We start from the raw sequence: 19,293 nt of genomic DNA, 5'->3' as shown, positions 1-19,293 counted from the left end.
TCACCTCCACGGGCTCCTCCGGGCCCGCTCCGACATGTCGTCCTGGAGTCGGGGGCTCCAGTGCCTCATCAAACTTCGCTTTTTCTAAAAACAGATAAACGTGAGGCACAGAATCTTGAAGGAAAGGGGACCATCTCGAGGGCTTTAAAGAAAAGCAGGGATGGAAATACGGCAGAGAAAGCCATAAACGTACTGGGAAACGGGCGAAAGGGGGGAGAGCGAACGGGGAGATAATAAACTCTCTTACAAACAGGAAAGTCTTGATCAGCAAGTCCAGTCCCCCGCGATCTGTATCCCTCCCGATCACGTAACGCCCATAAATACATAAAGTCACAGTCAGTTCTCTTTTTTCCAGCAACATTTTGGAGCTGAGGGTGCTTTTGCCACCGGGTTCTTAGCAGTGGAAGCTCTTAAATCTCTAAAACGAGGGGCTCAAGAGGTGGCTTTTCTCCTTATCTGGCCGATTTAAATCGCTAACCAGTTGCTGGTTAATCTTTAGCGCATTCCTGGGGCTAACGAGCTCGTCGGCAGGCTCCAGCTGCTCTCCGCAGCCCAGGAAGGCTGAATCCAGGCTGGGGATTTCATTTGCGTTTGTCGCTTCGGGAACGTGAGGTGAAACAGTGTGTAACACCCACGTGGCGGCGGAGGCTCAGGAATCCTGGTAATTTAGGTTAGCCATTCCATCTTGCCCTGGGATCGTCCTTCCTCCTTGCTGCCGCATCCTGTTTTGATCCACGGAGGTTTTTACGGGATACACGGCGAGCTCAGCATATGAACAGGAACTCTTTCAACTCCAAGAGCTTGCTTAATTAGGCAACCGTTTCATGTTGTGATTCAAATTTTTACCGACGTAAAACCACAGTTTTCTCCACAAACTCCTGAGAAAGGAAACGGAAAAGTTGCTGTGTTGCTGTAGGTTTTCCCTCAAAACTTCAGTTCTGTGTTTTGATGGGTCAAACAAGGAGATTGCTGATCAATACGGCGCGGCACGTCCCCCTTTGGGAACCGGTTTGCCCCGACTCACGTTTCTCCCGGCCGCGGCGCGCAGCCGGCTCTTCCACGTGTCCTCTGCTCAACGCATCGCTGCTACCTCCTCGTCTCGCTCCCTGCTTCCCCAGGAGCTTAACCTGAAGCCAGCTTCCGTGAAAAACATTACGGAAGATTTAAAGTGAAGGTTTATAGATCGTAATGGAGATTCAAAGTTCCTTCAAGCAAAGCTCTCCGTCCATAACCAGCCTTTTATTGATGGCTTTAAAAATACTTTCCAGGCACAAGCCCAGAAAGAAGGTATTTAAACAAAGATTTAGAGTTTTTAGATAAGAATGTCAGGCTACATTTTGGCTCTGACGTGTCCATCAGCTCAATAACAACCGTGAGTCACTGATCTGCTGCCTGGAGTGAGTCACCCTGCGCTGGAACAGAACTGAGGAGACGAGCGATGCCAAATACCCTGTGCGTCCCAGAGTGCCACGCGCGTGGGGTTTCACCCGTGACATTTTCCCTGGGCCAACCGCCTGTGATGGCTTACAGGCGTTTTAGAATCACAGACTCACAGGATGGTTTGGGTGGGAAGGAAGCGTTACAGGCCACCCAGTCCAACCCCCCTGCAAGGAGCAGGGACATCTCCAACCACATCAGGTTGCTCAGAGCCCCGGCCAACCTGGCCTGGAATGTTTCCCGGGATGGGGCGTCCACCACCTCTCCGGGCAGCCTGGGACAGTGTTCCACCACCCTCAGCGTAAAAAATTTCTTCCTAATATCCAGTCTGAATCTGCCTCCCTCTATTTTGAGACCATCACCCCTCGTCCTGTCCCAGCAGGCCCTGCTGAAGAGTCTCTCCCCACCTTTCCTGCAGCCCCCTTTGGGCACTGGGAGCCGCTCTCAGGTCTCCCCGGAGCCTCCTCTTCTCCAGGCTGAACAGCCCCAGCTCTCTCAGCCTGGCCTCACAGCAGAGCTGCTCCAGCCCTCTCAGCATCTGCGTGGCCTCCTCTGGACCCTCTCCAGCAGCTCCACGTCCTTCTGATGTTGGGGGCTCCAGAGCTGGACGCAGCGCTGCAGTGGGGTCTCACCAGGGCAGAGCAGAGGGGCAGAATCACCTTCCTACAATTTAAATCCTTCCTTTGCACCAGAGAAAGCAGCCAAGATTGTTCAAGCTAATGTTCAACCTAAACAGTAATAATCCTTCACCGAGGAGCAAAAGACGACTCTTTTGCCTCAAGTGTTTAATAGTCACCGGGGAAGCCTGGTAATTAATTTATTGCTTTAATTATACAGTGTGTTAACTGTTCCCGTCAATGTCTTTTTAAGATAAGAGTTTTGTTGCGTGAGGAGTTTGGGCAAGAAAAAAGAACGTTTCTTATCTTGCCTAGGCTGAGAACACAACGTCAGCGGGAAAATGAAGCCCTCGCTCTTCCTGCGGTTTACGGAGACATTTTTTAAGCATCTAACCAAGACTAGGCAATGCCTGCTTACTCCTGACTAAATAGCTCCTCTCGCAGTATTTGAAAATGAAATGAATACTGTGTCTGGTCTAACCAACCACCGATTTGAATTCAATAGAAACTAAAGCTTGAAATGTGTTCCTTCCGTTTCGTACGTACAGAAGAGCTTGTGAACCGAAGAGCTTGTCGTCTCTTTTTCCCCCCCAAATAAATCGCTTGTTCTAACAAAACGCTTTCCCTCTGAAACTTGCTTCAGTCTAATTAAAATGAGGGGTGGTTATGGGCAAGATTCATACGCTCTGTTGGCGCTAAAGAATCCTACCAAACTTTCCTTGCCATCCCTGGAAACGTTCAAGACCAGGTTGGCCGGGGCTGTGAGCAACCTGATCTGGTTGGAGATGTCCCTGCTCCTTGCAGAGAGGTTGGACTGGATGGGCTTTGAAGGTCCCTTCCCACCCAAACCATTCTGTGATTCTATGATTCTCAATCAACAGGACAGTCCCGTTTCCAATTTCTGCTGCGGGCTTTGCGAAGTTGGAAGAAAACCCTTCCATTTCCCCAAAAGCGGATCATTCAGTGGCACATCGCCCCGCTCCTTAACGGGCTGATGAGATCGTACGAACCAGCGCAGGGAGTTACACAATGCGTGGAGACCACCCTAGAAACTGTCTTTCCTCAAAGAAGTTCAAAGGAGCCTGGAAAAACTCGACCTGAGCCGTTGTCCCGGCTACTCCATAGCATCGGCACTGATTTTCTGCGCTTAGCGACGAGGAAAGCAAGGTCTGGAAATTGTGAATCACCGATTTCCAGCCTGGTCTGCTGTGCAGCTGGATGGCACAGTGAAGCACAGACGCTGGGGTTTTTTTTTTAAGCTTCGTACATGATTGCTTTTGGAACATTAACTATTTTCATGGTCTGATGCTCAAGGAGAAGATCCAAGGCACACGTTTCCTTGCCTACGTGAACACTCTGGATGATAAATGACTCAGTGGCATTCTCTTACCTACTAACAAATAAGCTGTCTTCTTCCATCTGGGTTTTAAAGTTACGATTTTCTCTCCCTCCCGACCTTTTTCCCCTCATGAACAGGGTGGAATACACAAATGTATTCATCTTCTCGGATTTGCGTTGCAGGGTGTTACCCTCAGCTGCAGGGAACGCTTGAATCTGCCTTCCGCAGCCTCGGGTCATCAAATCTGTGTTTGACCTGTGGCCAGAAAGTTCAGCCCAGAAGAGCACGGGATGGGCAACCGCTGCTACACCGGACCCCATCCCTTTGTCACCCGGAGGAGCCCACAGCCTTGACCCTTGCTCACCGAGTTATCCTGGAGGAAGTGAGTTGCAAGGCGTAGCGTCAAGCGCGGTACAAGACAAGACTTAGGGGACACCACCTGTATAGGCGGGCGATGTCCACTCAAGGAGAACAGGGGATTTATCCTGGGCGAGCCCACCGTGCGCCAGCACCCTGAGTCAAGGGCTGGCACCATCCTTCTGGAGGAGCTTCCAGCTGGCCCTCGCCCAGCGGAGACGCCCGAGGAGCTCTTGTGGCAGGGCCTAATCCTAAATGTGACAGAGGGGTCTGGCGGGGCAGCAGCAGCCATGTGCTCAGCAGCAAATAGCGATGATTGACCTGGAGATCTATCAGAAGATCCTGAGATGTCGGAGTCCCATGTCACGTTGTCTCTTTGGGAGGAGGGCGAGACGAGAGCCACACGAATCCCTGTTGCGTCTCTTCATCCTGTTGTGTTTCCTCACGGATTTTCAAGCAATTGTATCAGCAAGTATTCACTGGAAACACGGTGAAAACATGGCTACGACACAGATTTGGACCCTCACTACCCTTCCCTGTGGGTCACAGGTACTCTGTGGTCCATACTTTGGGAATGGCTATTTAAACGCAGTTACCCATGTTATTTTCCGAGTGGTAGTTTGCCAATCAGCATCTTTTCGCTGCTTGGAACCCATTTGCTTTCATACCTTGGCGTTCTGTTCAGGGTCCCCATGCCAGGAAACACGGTGCCAGCGAATGTCAGATGGAAAAATGAGAAAACTGCTCACCAGCTTGCAAAAACGCAGTTAAAAAGCTGTTTAAAAATATTATTTTGGTGTGGTTTTATAGTAGTTGTTACATTTATTTTGATAGGGTTGCCATGTCGACTGGAAACGAGATGTATAGGAACTTACACGTCATTTTTACCATCTAGACACGGGCGTGAGAAAAAAAAACTTTAAAAAATTGAAAATCTCTCCAAGCAAAGCCGTTCATTCCCAGCAAAGGGTTAAAAATCACTGGTCAGGGGCCACCTTGCCACCAGCATCGGTGGGGCTGGGTCTTGGCTGGCGATTTACTGCCCCGAGCGTGGGCCCAGGGGCCGGGGCGTCGTCGCGTGGGCTGACCCTGCCGCGTGAGGAGAGCACCGTTGGTTTTGGGAGGCTCAGTGTAGGTGCACATGAAGTGAGATGAGATGTTAATGAACCCGGGATGATTTTAGTGGTCATGCAGGAGTTTGTCCTCATCTCAGCGTCCCGGAAAGCAGAAATTCTGGAATTTCAAAATAAAATAGCCCTCAGAAATTTAATTCTGCAAAGTTCACTTGGTTTGGATGTCTGTCCAATGGTGTTTCTTCTCACCATGCAATAAATACGTAGGAATAATGAATTCTCCAAACCCAATCGCTCCGTGCCACCTTGCTTGAGTGGGTTCAGCGAATCGATCACTTGTGGGTTTTTTTGGAGGTAGTCATTAAATTCCCTTCTGTGTGGTTGCTTCCCACAGGACTGGTCTGCAATCCACGTCCATCTCCTCCTCCCCACCCTGCAGCTGGTGCTTGGGGTCTTCCTTAATGGAAAACGGAGCCCCAAGTTACCGTGGCTAAATTATAATTCTTCTACTCATCGGGAAGCAAGGCTTCGAAAGAAACATGTTGAAAAATGCCAGACAGCGATAAATTTGGGGGTTCTGTCCTCACAGGTTTGAAAATGTGCCGCTTCCATTTAATCCCGCGTTCGAGGAACGATAGCACTGCTTACGGCTCTTTGCACGGTACCAGATTTTATCTCCATCGCAGAAACGACGTGACAAAATCGTCTTGGCCTCAGCCGCGGAGCCCCGGAGGTATGTAATGACTCAACCCGCGCTCGGGCTGAGGACCACATCCTGACTCCCCGCCCGAGCGGCCGCGTCACGGCGCAGGGCGGCTGCTCGGCTCACCCCCAGCCGGGCACGGACGTTTTGCTGGATGAATCACCCATCTTCTGCAAACTGAATTTCGCTTCGGAAAGCCTAAGGACCCGAGATGTGCTGTCATTCACTTTACAACCGCTTCCCGTTAGATTTTCTTCTGATTTCAGAGAGTTGACTCTCTGCTCTTGTAGCCCTCAGATTTTCCGTTCCGGGTCCGATCGCTGAGCGAGATGGCATCGTGTGCTTGCAAGCTCTGGCTTGTCAGGGTTTGTGTTCTTCTTTAACGCAGTAGAATGAGGAGATGACAATTTGGAGCCAAAAATGTTGCAGCACCTCAGGGTTTTGGCATTTTTCCTTGAATTGTTAATTAATCAGGAATGTTAGGATTGGACCACTGCGAATTGGAGGAGAGAAGATTATGGATCCACGCACGCAGCATGAAAATTTGATACGCGATGGTAGGCGATGGCCATTCTCTTCTCACCGAGGTGGAGCTGCAGTCTTTCGTCCGCAAGAAGCTGTAAATAAACGGCCGTGCTTCCGCAGTCGTTTGCGGAGCTTGAAGCTGGGTTGCTCCGGGGGTCTCTGGTCTCTGGTCTCTTGGTCTCTGTGGCAAACGCACGTTCTCAGGGCGTACGTCGTTGGGGAGCCGCAGCGATTGCTCACTTCCCAGCGGAGACGCGTGGGAGAAGGACGGACGAGCTCGGCAATTAGTGAGGAGTTTCCCTCCAGGAGGTGACACAATTCTCACTCAAGCACGGGGCCGGAGGAGACGCCAGGATGATGGGTGCCGTTCCTCCTGCACACGTGGAGATCTTCATCTCCTGCTTTTAGTCCTCTTGTGAAAGGTTGAAGGTGCGGAGGGAGGGATGTGACGTGAGGTCCCCGCCGGTAGCTGAGCCGTGCTGGGTGCTCGCTGGGCCGCCCAACCCCACCCCTGGCTTTTGAAACCGGGTCGGGAAACAACAAAGAACCCAAAATCATGCCGGGCAGAACTAAAGGGCAATGGCTTCATGACCTTTGAAGGTCCCGTCCAACCCTAACCACTCTATGATTCTATGATTCCATGACTTCTGACCAAACCCTTAGGGTTTTGTTGCTGTGATGTTTGTTTATAGAATTATTTAAGCCTGGATTATTTAATCCAGGAGACTACATGACAGTGTTGCTTTTGTCATCCTATTTAGCACATTTCATTAATTTCAAATTCATCATTCTGGACTTCTACATGTGATAAAGTTTCGTATCTTTTAACTTTTAACTGAACCTGGTCCTGGTTTTTGCTTTGCTAGGACGTTGTTGCTTTGCTAGGTCATTTTTGCTTCCCTAGGTTGTTTTCGCTTGTTAAAAGTTTTTTTTTAAACCTCTTGGACTCCATGAGGAGGAAGCTCTGAGGCTTTGAAGCTGCCCCATCCGTCACCTAACTACCCAGGGACTGCAAAAGGCAAACGGGCACAGCTGAGATCAGAGTGGAGGGTGGCCGGGTGGTAACCACGCCACGAAGGCCTGAGCGCACCGCGTGAGCGACCCACACACGTGCCGGTCCTGCCCCGGCTTCCCGGCAGCCTGGCTCCGGCGGTGGCAGGAGAGGTGCGGTGTCCTCAGCCAGCACCGCCCCAGTTCCCGGCCTCGCACCAGCACCGGCGCTTGTGCAACTCAGTGGTGAGCACCGCGAGGAGCTGCAAGTGCGCCTGGCGTAGCAAGAAAATGAGTGCGCCCTGCCATTTTCAGCTCCAGGGTCCAACCTGGGCCTGCACAAGCGACCCTGTCGCTGGTCGAAGGAAAGAGGCCGGCGTGGCAAGCAGGGCAGGAACGGCAGCCCAGCTTAACGGGTTTAGGCTGCCGAGGAACCTGAGCGTAACCTGCTCAGACTAAGTTCTTGTGCACAAAAAAAAGGTGAAGAGGGCCCCGGCCCCCCAGCCCAGAGCTGCTCTCTCACCTTTGATTCCAAACGTTTCCCGTGGAAGATTTGGGAGATCCCTGTTAGCGCTACCTGCACGGCTGGACCAGGACGACCTGGTCTGGTGGAAGGCTGGAAGATGGTCTTGAAGATCCCTTCCAACCCAAACCATTCCGTGATTCTACACGCCTTTTGAGCATGCTTCACACGCCAGCACCCGTACAGCTGCAACGTGCTTCCCAGGCTGGAGCGGAGATCTAAAAATTGCAAAAGCGGCAGTAAATATGGGAAAAACAACAACAACAAAAAATTCCTGGAGGCACTTCAATATTGCAGGAGCGATGCAGAAAGTGCCAGCGCCTTGGTTTCCTCACCCCAGGTCGCAGCATGACCCCTCTGCAAGACCCGGGAGCAGTGGCTGGGGCTGCGCGGGGGCTGCGCGGGGGCTGCGCGGGGGCTGCGCGGGGGCTGCGCGGGGGCTGCGGGCGGGCAGCGCCACCTGGCGCCGGCTGCGGGGCGGTGCGGGGGAGGGGGGCCGGTGCTGCACACCCCGCACCTCCGACCCTCGCACTTTTTACCTCATTTTGAAGTAAAAATAGAATAAATCTTTGCGTGGGTTTCGTATTTTAGCTGAAATAATTACCCTGAACCGCCAGATGAAACATTTCATTCATCTATTTTTTTTTCCTCTCACACAATGGCCTTTTTTTCTGCAAATACTCATTTTAAAGGTTCTTTTATTTCTTAAATTCAACCAGAAGCATCAATTATTCCTTTCAATATTTTTTTTTTCCATTTGTCAGGAGGGGCACAAAACCCCCAAGAGGTCGAGGGAGCTTTTCAAAATTGAAAAAATACATCCGGGATCTGAAAAAGACAAAGCCGACCCGTATGTTCCAGTCTCAGATGTTCTGAAAATCAAAGCGGTTTGGTGTACAGATTTTCAACAAACTAATAAAAATTCCACTTTATTTCTCATTCCTTCTCTGTGTGTTTGGATTTTTTTTTTTTTTTTGAAGGAAAGAGGAACTGAAGAACAGATGCCCTCTCTGAAAGACAAGTGGGATGGTGTAATCTGTGATAGGTTAAAAATTCCGTTACACGTATCGTTCGGCTTGAGCAGGAGACTCTTAAAAGTGCCTGAATTTTGGAAGGGACGGTGGGTGCCTCTCATCCTCAGCTCATCACGTGCCCCTCAGCGATGATTTAACGGCACCCGCCACTCGTGGCCTCTTCTCTCCCTGCTTCTCTGCAGCGTGAGGCAGGTAAGGATGGATGCAACCAGCTTCAAAAAGTTGGTCTGCCTCTTGGAAGTGGCAGCAAAAAAGGGATTGGCCACGCCCAGGGATGTTTCCAGGGATGGGGCATCCACCACCTCTCTGGGCAACCTCTTCCAATGTTCCACCACCATTAATCCACCCTCTTATTCTAACCTAACCCACTTACACCTCCACAGCGTTTTCCATCTTTGCTTTCTTTCCACCCCTCGCTTTCTCCTCCCCGCTTGCCTCTGAAAGAAGAACCAGATGGAAAAGCAGGGCTTGGGCGATCTTCATCCGTTCACGGGTCCAGCTAGGTTATCAGACTCAAAGCAAACTTCTTCTCTAGATCCAAGAGAGGCCCAAAGCGTGACCCAGGGCTGGCCCACGCGGCTCCGCGTGAGTCCCAAAACACTTTGCCACATGGGAATTCCTCTCTCGAGCACGCTGGGCTGATCTTGGCTTGGAGTAATTGGATCCAGTAACTTGTTCCAGGTGTGGAGGAACGGATGCTTTGAATTAACGGCGGTAATTTATTTGGTGGCCCCATAAAAATCTGCGCTAGCACTGGGGGCCACAGGGACGGCTTCCGCAAGGGATGCGCTTGTGATGGGATCATCTCTCTCCTGAGCGCGGCACCATGTTTGTTTATACGGATACACGTCGGCTGGGAATCTGGCACAAAAACGTATACGTCCGTTACGTGTTCCCCACTTTCCCTGTGCGTACAGAAACTCCACGTAATGCACAGAGTTTCTGCGATTTCCGGCTAAATTCCGGTGTGTTCCCGGAGTAAACACACCGATTCCGACCAACTTTGTTGCTATTTAAATCATTGTAATCAAGAAACTGGGTCAAGTTTCGCAGAGCGGCTCAGCAAATACCACTGTGCTGCAGACTGGAAGGTGCTTGCTCACAGGGACCTCCAGCGACAGACACTTCCCCTGCATTAATTTGTCCCTAATTTGAAAACATTCCACTTTGATTACTGTTTTTTCTCTTTTTTTTTCCTCTTTTCAACTTAATGATACTGCAAGTTTCTTCATTAGCAAAATCTCGGAGGGTAGACGGCCTTGTCTTTGTTCTACATCGCGTCCCCTCAACGGCAGCTCTGTCTTTTCTGAATCTACGGCGAATTGCGTTCGTAACAGATGAGAGACCGGTAAAGTAGCCTTGAAAGAGACCTAAATAAAGCGGGGAAGAGTAATAACGCCGCTCCTTTCCACCCCGGGTTTCGGCAAATGGCCCTTCTCTTCTCCATACGAACCTCGCGTCGCGTCTGTGCCAGAATTCATAAGGAAGACGACGCAACCTTAATAGAAGAAGAGAAGCTGGAGCCTCAGCAGGGGTAAATGAGTTTCCTGCAGGTTTGGAAAGATTTCTCGGATCTGAAGTGGGGTGCTTGAACAGTTCGGATAATGAAATGAAATGAATTTTCAACGGCTGTAGAGATGCTGTTCAACGGACCCAGACGCGGCTCACGGTTGCCGCTTGCTGGGTGCCATTAGTCTGCTCGCAGCTGCTCCTTTCTTCCCAACCTCCCATTCCTTTTATTTTAAGGAGCTCGTGCTCTGTTAGCTCCTTACGGGAGCCGCCAGAGCAGCTTTAAGCGCTCAGATATCTCCTCCCAAAGAAAGACGGAAAACTTTGTTGGGATTCAGGTCCTCCAACTTGTGACACTATTCCCCCTGAAGAGATGCAGCTCATCGTTAGCAATTATTATTCTTACGCTTACGTTTTGCAATCCAAAAGGAGTTAGTAGGTTCTACGTGCAGGAGGTGTTTCGATGGAACAGCAAAACCCAACCGCAAACAAGAAGCACTTCCCTTCGAGGACCGGCCCAGATTGGCCATTAATTGTTTTGATTTGTCCCGTGTGGCATCGCATCAAATCTGTATCGAAATCACTCCAAGGCAATTGAGGATGATGGCCTCCATCACTCGCTTTCCGCGGGCCAAGGTGCTGCGATGTCCGCGGTGTGGGCATCCACGCCGGGGCAACCACCCGGGACACCGGCCCAGGACCCTGCCCAATGCCGGCGCAGCCCTTGCCCCAGCCTTGCTGGGCTCTTTGACTTTCCCAAGTGCCTTTCTTGAAAATGAAATACAACCAAAGTGTTGTTTTCTTCAGAAGTTGAGTTCAATTAAGCTTATGTGCAAATATTTTTTTAACGAAATGACTGTACTCATACGTGTAAAGTTTCTATATAATTTCATGAAATAATTATTGTAATTAGCATCTCAATTTGAATTTAGAATCCATTTCCTTCCCCCCAACTCTCCTTTTTTTTTTTTTTCCCTTTTTTGAAAAACTAAATTAATTCCCTGGGAAACTGATGAGAAATTTTCAAACTGGAAATAAATGTCCGTAATAAATCAAGAGATAAGGGAACAGGCAGAGATTATTCTGCAATTAAAGTTTACGGAATGAATTCCACTTAAAATCCGTAGAGTTTAATGCAATAAAGCCCATATCTTCCGTCTTCTTTTGGAAAGGAGCGTCTCCAAAATCTGGGAGGAAGAGGAGCGGGGTGGCAGCAACTCCAGTAATGACGGTTCCCCCAGTCCAAGGGGTTTCGGCACTTCTCCCACATTTTGACGTTCAGAAATAGAAACGTAAGACCCGGCAAACATCGGCAAATCGACTGGAAATTTGGACAGGTGATTGGAAGTGGAAGGCGAAGATTTGGTTTTTTTTACCCAAATGAACGTGAATTTCATTAGTTGATAATTAAAAGGAAATTATACGGGCATTATGATTACTGCCAATGGCATAAATGATGAAGCTATACGGCGAAACAATTTAGGAATTCACATCGCAGTTCTTATTGTCGATTTCGTTGCCAGAGAAACCAAGAATAAATAATATACCCGGTGACTATGCAAATGAAGCCTTGATGTGTTGCTAGGCTGTTAAAGCTAATGTCATTGTATAAAACAATAATGTTAAACATTATTAGTTTTTTAATTATGTCAGTTAATTAGAATTGTTCCTGTTAATTGCCTATGATTCATCTCCAGAAGAAAAATGTACAGCTAGCAGCTTTGGGGGGGGCGGTTTCCTTGACATCACCTCAAAAAATGACCAATTCTGCATTGTCGTGTAAAAATAGTGGTCTTGGGTGTTCAGCCCCCGGCAGGTCCTATGGCACCCGCCGGCCATCGGGGCGCTGAGTGGGAAGGGAGGGATGGACGGCGGAGGAGGGACGGCGGCAGCACCGAGCGATGCCAGTGGTGGAAAGGTGCATGAGCTCCGGTTGACACCAAGGGAAGAGGAGCAATGGTTTGAAGGCACCTACCCAAGAGAAGGTTGGCTTCGTGGCCTAGGACCTCACCACCCGTTGCGTCAACGGAGCCCTCTGGTGAGGGTGTGGACTTTGGGTGCCGCGGTTTTGTTCACGGGCAGCTGCGGGCTCTTCGCTTTGGCCTGAGAGCACAGTTTTCAGATGCAATCTTCAGATTTAAGAGCAGATGACGTCCTGAAGATGTCAGCCTGTGCCAAGAGCGGTTTCACGGCTGGAGCTCAGTGTTTGACTTGAGGCTCAGGCTCTTTGGGTCAGCGTTTTGATGTCAGGTGTAAACCTGCATCCCGCTGTCTCAGTAAATCTAGAGAATTAATGAGAAAACTCTTTCGATTAATTGGTTAGTGTCCAACCTGTTCAACCTGCTTGAAGGGCCGCTCTTGGGCAACGCAGCGCCCTGAGCAGCTCTGTAGAGCAGAAATATTGATTTACCCACGTCCTGGGTGGAAGGCAGTGCTGTACGTCCCATCCCCTGCCCGTGCCCTGCACCCTGACCCCTGTGCTAGGGGCGAACACGGCTCCCTGCTCGCTCTCTTTAGTTTCCCATGATGCACCTTTTCTGCAAAATGAGCGAGGCGATACCTTTGTCATTTCTACCACAGTTTTCAGGTAACTGGGGCTCCTGGTGGCACCTTGGAAGCAGGCAATAAAAATATTTGCAAAATCTGCTCGGTGCTGTGATCGCTGTCTGGTATCAACCCATTCCCTGAGCAACGAAGGGCTCCCACACATGAAGGGCAGGGGTTATTTAAAAATAAAATGTTTTTGCTCGCGTTCTTTGACTAGAAAGGTGAAGCCAACCATCTTCAGCAGATGATGGAAGTGTTTAGATCATGAGGTAAGAAAAGTAAAGGGCATATACTCAGCTGGGAGCATCCCCGTTCTTGCCCAGCCCGATACTGGGGCGTCAGCATGTCCTGGTTCTGGCTAGGATGGAGTTAATTCCCACTGGAGCTGGGAGAGGAGCTGGAGCTGGTGGCCCCTGTGGCTGGGACACAGCTGGGATAGGTTACTCATTAGCCAACAGCTGGGACAGTTTCCCCAATTAGCCCAGGGCTAGTCCATCCCATGGGCCATGGTGCTCAGGGTATAAAGTGGGGACGGTGCTGAGGGAACAGGTTTGGCTGCTGGGGAAGGAGCTGGGCCCCAGGATCCCCTCTGAGCTGCTGTGCTGTGAGTTATGGGCTTCAGTGTTTTCTGTTGTTGTTGTTTTCCATCTCTGATTTCTTTTCCTCTGTGGTTCTCTAAACTGTTTTTATCCCAACCCATGAGTTTTGCTTTTATTTCTTTCCCAATTCTCCTCCCCATCCCGTTGCAGGGGGAGTGAGTGAGCAAGCGACTGCGTGGTATTTTAGCTGCTGAGTGGGGCTCAACCACGATGGTTCTTTTGGTGCCCAATGTGGGGCACGGAGGGTTGAAATAACAACAGATCTGACCAGAGTGGCTTGAAATAAAATTTGTTGTACGCATTTATTGTATCAGTTATTAGTTGTTACAAGACTTTTTGAGAACTTTGAATATCCTGAGGATATTCAACCAGCATGTGGTTGTTGCTGTGTCTCTTGAATGCCTCCCAGGCCTTGTTTAGGTTTACAAAACCCCTTTTTAGGAATATCCTCCAGAGATCAGCCCTGAGGCGGGATGGTCTTGTGTGTCCCGATCGGGGCTGAACTACGACAGCATGGCATGTGGGAGAACATGGGCAGGTATCTAGAGAACTTCTCCCATGGTTTTTTTGAATTTTAGTCCTGAACAACTAAAGTACCCTGATGAAGTGACAGAGTATTTGAAGAAAAAAATGCTGTGGCTGTTCTAAAGAGACACAACTTGGTGCACTGGGCCGGGCCCTGACTGGTATCTACCAAACCAGGACCATTCTCCTCCTGGCAGCTCCTTTCCCAAATGTTGGATCTGCAATTTCTTTCTTTTTTTTTTTTTTCCTGCCCATCTTTATACCTTTCAGGCTAAATACAAACAGAAACAAAGATCTTAATTATGATCCAAAGTCATTTTTCTCTGAAGAAGTTCCCAGTAATTAAATTTTAAAGAAAAATATATTTAACGAGCTTTCTACAGTTTCATCCGAGCGATACACGTTCAAGTAGATAGTGATTAGAACGAAACGGCTCTAATTTGAATGACTTGATAAAAGCTCCTACTTTGCTGCTATGTTTTTAATAATTGTGTAATTACATAGCGGAGTGATCCTATAAATACCGCTTGTTTTGTGCAGAATGGATGACATCAAGATGTGAGGGGTTTATCTAAATTGGCTGGGCTCTGAAATGGTCTTACGTCAGCTAAATATTAAGAATATAGAATAACACAGAAATCTGCATATAAATTTTAGGTCTTGGAATTAAAAAAAAAATATAATTTCCACTTTTGGTTTGATTTAAAACATGCAGCCCCATCTACAACGATGGAGATGCTGTTGCATGGGAGGGATGTGAGGTGGGACAGCGGTGGTCGGCCCCAGCCAGCGCTGACCCCTCTCGTGGGTTGTGCTGTCGATGCCCATGGGTTTTTTTGAGCTGGTTTTATATCAGGGTGTTCACTCTGGGGTCTCAAGAAATGCTTTTGGGAAAAAGTGTCTTGTATGGCATCATGCAGGGGTCGCTGCCCACCTGCCATGGCTGGGGTCCCACCTGGGCTTTGAGGGAAGGGGAGGATGTGGGTCTCCAAAGGGAGCCCTTTCTCTTTGAGAGCTGGGCTCGATGATACTTACGGGCTCCTTCCAGCTTGAGATATTCTGTGGTTCCTGCTCATGTCCCTCAGCCCAGGCCCTTCCCCATGCCAGGGTCCCAGAACGGCGCAGAGTTGAGCTGTTAGCCACAGCTTTGAGATCCCTCAGTCCATGTGATGGAGTGAAAAGTCAGGTGTTACGATTCACCTTGTGAAGGAGACTTTTGCAGAGGAAAGGGAAAGCAGGAGGCCTTAAGGTGAAAGGTTTGTCACGGTGCGGCTGTAATTTTAATCGCGTTTGTCCCTTGCGCAGGATCAAGATGGCTGCGAAGCTTCGTTCTTTATGTGTGGAGGGAGAGAAGATGATTTTCATACTGGAAGCAAATGGAGAGAAGGGAGGATGCTTCCCAGGCAGCCAGGAAATGGTGCAGGGTGGAATTAAGGTGCCTATCCTGCTCCAGGCCTGACCAGGCATGGATGGCTGCGGCTCAGCATCGCTTTGCCTCTCGAAGCTGCTGCCATCTCTGCTCTGCTGCGAACTACTGTGACTTTGTGCAACAGAGGGTTTTACTCCTGCAGCCTGCGCATCCCCATTGCTCCGCTCCCCTGGAGTCTGTCCGGCCCTTCCCCGCATCCCGCAGAGCCAGAGCTCCCTGGGGTGGAGGGGGCTGGCAGCCAGACCAGTTTCAGGATATTTGTGGAAATGGAAAATCATCAAAAGCCCACACTAATTCTGCAAATGAAGAAGGGCAGGAAATAAGACTCACCTCCAGCAGCCCGAACCCCGACCATCACAGTGTTAAATTTTTCAGGCCTAAATTTTCAGTGCTAAATGGAAAAGCAATTTCTAAAGCCGTGCTAATTGGGATTGACTCCTGTTACATTTATCTGTATCATAAAGTTACTTTAGCTCATTTTCCAAAAAAAAAAAAGAAGCAAACCTCTCCAGTTCTGTTCCTAGCATGTTAGGCCTCAAAGTGGTAGTTTTCGCTGATTGAGTTTCCTAAGTAGGTTTTAATAATAGTGCCACAACTAATTTGCTCAGATATGAAACTCAATCTAAGCGATATTATCTGTGAGATAATTAAATAGGAAAAAATTTGATGTAACTCTGATTTTTCAATCAAGGCTGCAGGTGACTCCCTAACAGTTTCTTTTTTTTTTTTCCCCTCTGTGTGGTTATTGTATTTAGCAACTCCCTCGCTGCCCTTTCGCAGGATATTGCTCTTCTTTGAGATGATACGGCAGTGTTGACATCATTATCTTGTGCAGTGATTTGAATTCATTTTGAAAGAAATTCATAGCCCGGTGGAAAACAAAAAAACCCACATCTCCTGGTGAAATCCGTAAGTGCCTGGTCAGAGGCCTTGTTGGTGTCTGGTGAACTGGGGCAAAGTGGGGGCACTGGGCTTTGGGGCACCCCAGGATCAGGCGATCTTTGTGCTTATTGCATTTTTTTTCTTTTTCTACCTCAGGCTTGTTTTCTCTGCTTCTGTCCTTGTGTGCGGCAGGGCTGGGCTGCGAGCACCCGGAAGAGACTTTTTATCCCAAAATCCCTGCGGGGCCTGGTGAGCCCAGCCGTGGCATGGGGCAGGGCTCGGCCTAGCAGCGCATCCCTGAGTACAAACCCATAATCAACTTATGAAAAGAGGATTGTTCCACATGCTCACGGCACTTTGGTTTTTTTATTAAATCACAATGAAATACCATTGGCCTATGGTCTCCTGCGAGACCACTTTTAATGATTTATGAATTCATTTCCACTTGACGGCCAGCTGCGAGAGCGCTGCTGATCTAATAGATATAGATACAGGCCGTTCGCCCACTTACTGTAAAAGCAGAGGAAATCCAAACAAAAAAAAAGTCAATACGTGTATCCTGCCGGGCAATCAGCAGGATAAACCCAGCTCCACGTGATGGAGAACTTCCCTTCTGGCCTCTGCGGGGCAGACGCTGGCGCATGGCGTTGGCTGGTGGGTCACTCGGCTTTTAGGGCAGTTGGGAAAATGGGTGTGGGGAGTGTGGGTCTTCAGGGTCCCAAATTAGCGGAGGTCGTTAAGCTGGCAGCAGCGGTGGGGGATGCTGGAGGCTGTTCTGCTGGAGATGTGGCCACTGCCGCCGGGCTGGGATGCGGAGCCAACGCATTGCTCAAGAACTTCAAGCGTTAGCCAAACCCCAACCAGATTTTTAAGCTAATTTAAAACAAAACCAAACCAGATTTCTAAATGGACTAAAAATACATTTCCTCTCCTTTCGCAGTCACCACTGACACGGGCTGAGTTAATGGGGGGGTAACGGGTAGAATAAAACCTTTGCAACCCGCTGAGCAAACCTAAACTTGCTGAACTGCTAGAACATTAATGAGTGAGAGATCTTAATTAAATTGTTTGTAATTAGCTCTTCCAGGAGTAAAAATAAAATAAAATACAAAAGTAGTGAATGCAAAAAAAACCTGTAGTGCTGATGCCGGAGCATGCTGCTCCTGCAAATGCCCGTTCCATGAGCGAGCAGGCGCGTGGAGCATGCAGGATGGGCTGGAAATGGTCAGGATAGACTTGGTGACTGTTTCATAGCATCGTTCAGGTTGGAAAAGACCTTTAAGATCAGCAAATCCAACCATTCTTTGCTCTGTTGCAGTGTAGGCGTTACGATTGCAGGCCTCTGAGCTGGATTTTGGCTAGAGATGACTGGAGGAGCGCAAGGGCCCTTCACCTTTGGTGTGAGAAGATGCTGGGTGGTAGGCTGGGTGTGGGGACAGCCAGACCCTGGCTGGTGTCCCCCATGGCCACTTCCAGAGCGGCTATGGAGCTGTGTGCTCTCCTCCAGGCATCAGCCAGCAGCGGGGCTGGGCTGTTGGTGATGCAGAGCACAAGTTAGGCTTTCACCCAACTCGTCCAGTGCTGCACGTTTTGGGCACTGGCCTGAGACACCTTGTAAAATGCGGCAGGCAAAACCCTGAAAGCGAGCCCCTCCGCACGCACACGCAGCCCTTGTGTCCTACCACAGCCAGGCGAGGGGCACCCAGACCTGCTGCCATGGGCCAGCCACCTCCGGTGCCAGCGGTCGCCGGCACCGCGGGAGGAAGGAAGTTTTCCCTTTGCCTGAAGGCTGCCCTTTGATTTTTAATTTTTTGGTCACTTCCAACATTTTTCATGTTGTTCTTGTTGTTCTTCCCTATTTCCTTCCTCGTGGGTGTCACAAGCCTTTTCTTCAATAACTTTTGTGGTTTTGCTTTCAACAGTTGGCCGTCTGGTTGCCTTTTGTTTTTCTTCTCCGGCGGGAAAGCTGCTGCTTGCTGGTTCCTCTGCTGCCGGACGTCGCGCCCTGGAAGAGCCCCACCAGCTCGCCTTCTGCCCCCTTCATTTGCGTTACGCAAGTTGCCATCCTCCTGCGGCCTAGAGCCTGTAATGAGCGTGAGGATCCACTTTTCATTACATTGTGTTATTTTGGCATATAAAACCCTACGTTCCGTGTTGCGGGGAGCGTCGGAAACGATAAGGACAGATGCAGAGGGAGGTAAGCGGTGATCAACCGGAGGATCAGGCCAGGAGCGCTTTGGTGAATGAGTTTCTACAGATCTTTTTTTTTTAACAAAATTTTGTGTGCTGTGGCGGGCGGTTCCTTTTTAACAGAAATCCCATTTTTCCTTCCAGATGGTGGAAGCTGGATGTCACAATACCTTTCAAGTTAATCGAAACCAGCTTTTGCAATTAGCCTGCTGCATCAGACAGGAACGGGACACCCTTTAGGAGCAGGTTCTGATAATAAACCCATTAGGCAGGTTCTGTTTCCAGTAAAAGAGGTGGCCTGCAGTTAATTCCTCTTCAAACAGAAACAAGGTGAGCAGATGGCTTAACCCCCAAAATAGACGAACCAATTTTGCAAAAATAGATTGTAGCAGGCACCCTGGGCCTGGCTTTCAGAAATACGTGGGTCGCTCACAAGTTCTTGCCCACCTGAGATGCTGCAGGTGAGGAGGAAAAAAAAAATAAAATCTTGAGTGCTTGAAAACCTTTCTCTCCAATTTTAGTGCATGAGATGGCGTCGACTCATTTTTGCCAGGTTTCGCCATGCCGGAGTGTTGCTCAGCACCTTTCCCCGCACGGCCCCAGTCCCTGCCTGGCGTTGAAGTGCCATATTGCGTCGTTTTTCCCCGCGAACATATGGATGGCAGTAAAGTGGAAATTCCTCCCCAGAGCCCTCAGTTCATGCGTGGCTCTGCTTGACACCCCCAAAATAGCACAGCATCCTGTTCGGCCCTGCTTGGGTGCAGGCCTTCCTGGGCAGATCCGCCATTTGCATTGATAATTAACTGCATTGGTTATGAGCTTGCTGGGGCCATGCCTTGACCTCTTGCATTTCTCTCATTTGCTCATGCAGATGTTTACAGGGAGGTCACTTCACAATCAAAATACAAACAATCCCATGTTAATTCTTATTATTTTTATTTTTTTCTCATTGTGGTAGCAGATGAACAGTAGGACCAGGTTGTCCAGAGAGGCTGTGGACTCTCCATCCTTCCA

This window comes from Chlamydotis macqueenii, chromosome W (genome assembly GCF_036417535.1).
Source record: "Chlamydotis macqueenii isolate bChlMac1 chromosome W, bChlMac1.mat, whole genome shotgun sequence".
Taxonomy (NCBI): Eukaryota; Metazoa; Chordata; class Aves; order Otidiformes; family Otididae; genus Chlamydotis; species Chlamydotis macqueenii.
The sequence above is the reverse complement of the archived record's forward strand: the minus strand, read 5'-3'. Positions refer to the sequence as shown.